This window comes from Rhinopithecus bieti, unplaced genomic scaffold (assembly GCF_001698545.2).
Source record: "Rhinopithecus bieti isolate Rb0 unplaced genomic scaffold, ASM169854v2 scaffold_22694, whole genome shotgun sequence".
Taxonomy (NCBI): domain Eukaryota; kingdom Metazoa; phylum Chordata; class Mammalia; order Primates; family Cercopithecidae; genus Rhinopithecus; species Rhinopithecus bieti.
Genome location: NW_016810443.1, coordinates 1 through 1,927, shown reverse-complemented (window position 1 = coordinate 1,927; position 1,927 = coordinate 1).

Sequence of the window (1,927 nt, the reverse complement as noted above, 5' to 3'; positions counted from 1 at the left end):
AAAATTGAAAAATGGCTGTCTTGGCTGGGCGCAGTGGCTCACGTCTGTAATCCCAGCACTGTGGGAGGCCGCAGGTGGATCACGAGGTCGAGAGATTGAGACCATCCTGGCTAACATGGTGAAACCCCGTCTCTACTAAAAATATAAAAATATAAGCCAGGTGTGGTGGTGGGCACCTGTAGTCCCAGCTACTCGGGAGGCTGAGGCAGGAAAATGGCGTGAACCCGGGAGGCAGATGTGCAGTGAGCCAAGATTGCGCCACTGCACTCCAGCCTGGGCAACAGAGCAAGACTCCATTTCAAAAAAAAAAAAAAGAAAGAAAAATGGCTGTCTTTTCCAATTTATAAACTAAAAATGAAGGATAGAATTCTTCATTGGTCCTGTCTGCATACAGAAAATGGCAATAAACCAGTTTCTCTAACATTATTACCTCTGTAATGGTTTGATACCATACTCCTTACCTCTTCCAGCCTGTTGATAACACAAAGCTTTGGGTGTAGAATAAATCATTTCTTGAGTTTGTGGTTTGTGTGGTTGGGATTTTTTTGTTTGTTTTTATGGATACATGTTCTTAAAATGTTTCCTTTTAATCCAGGTTTCTCAGAAACACATTCTTGGAGATTGTTTACATAAATAATTTTTTAAAACTCCTTTTTTTAAGAAAGATGTATTCACCTTTGTCTCAACAAAATCAACAAATGCTGTTTGACTTTTCACTTAAGTAAAAAATCAGGTATTCAGCAGATAGTCTCTCAGTGGCTATCATGTGTAAAACTCTTTTCAGAATGGTAATTATATTTGACAGATGCTACCTGGAAAGGAGTGTTAGGCCCCTACTATGTTGTATCAGAAGGGACATTACTTAAGGCAACTAAGGACATTGTAGCAAGGATGCACAGTTGGAGCCAAGGCTCACATAGAAAGCAATAATGTAAACTGAAAGATATAACACCAGAGGAGAAGCTGCTGGAAAACAAGAATCAAAATTAGCTAAGATGGCTGGGCACAGTAGTGGATACCTATAGTCCCAACTACTTGGGAGGCCAAGCTGGGAGGATTGCCTAAGCCCAGGAGTTTAGGCAACGTAGACCCTATCTCTTAAAATTAGTGACCAGGCATGATGGTTCACGGCTGAAATCCCAGCACGTTGGGAGACCGAGGTGGGAGGATCGTTTGAGTCCAAGAGTTCAAGACCAGCCTGGGCAAGATGGTGAGACCCCCATCTCTGCAAAAAAATATTTAAAGTTTTTTTGGTGGTAGACAGTTGTGGTCACAGCTATGCGGGAAGCTGAAGTGGGAGAATTGCCATGATTATGCCACTGCACTCCATCCTGAGTTGACAGAGCAACACCCCGTCTCAAAAAAAAAAAAAAAAATTAGCCGAGAAAACTGAAAGCAGGATAGCTGAGTAATTCAGGACTAAGTTCTGGAACTAAGAATGTGAATTACACCTTTCCTAATCTTCATTGTGGTGGATGGAACATAGTAAAAGCTTATAATATCTGATAAATAATGGGCTCTTAGTAAATTCGTGAATGAATATGTTAAGATGATCAACCTTAAGCTCTTCAGAGATACATTTCATGTAACAAAAATATAACCGTAGACTTAAATGTAAGAGAAAAGGAGCAAGGCTTAAGTAAAATTGTGGGGAAAGTTGTTAAATGTGAAATTCTACGCTGGGTGTGGTGGCTCACACCTGTAATCCCAGTGCTTTGGGAGGCTGAGGCAGGCGAATCATGAGGTCAGGAGTTCATGGCCAGCATGGTGAAACCCTGTCTCTACTAAAAATACAAAAAATTAGCTGGGCATGGTGGTATGTGCCTGTAGTCCCGGCTACTGGAGAGGCTGAGGCAGGAGAATCACTTGAACCTGGGAGGTGGAAGTTGCAGTGAGCCGAGATTGCGCCACTGCATTCCAGCCTGGC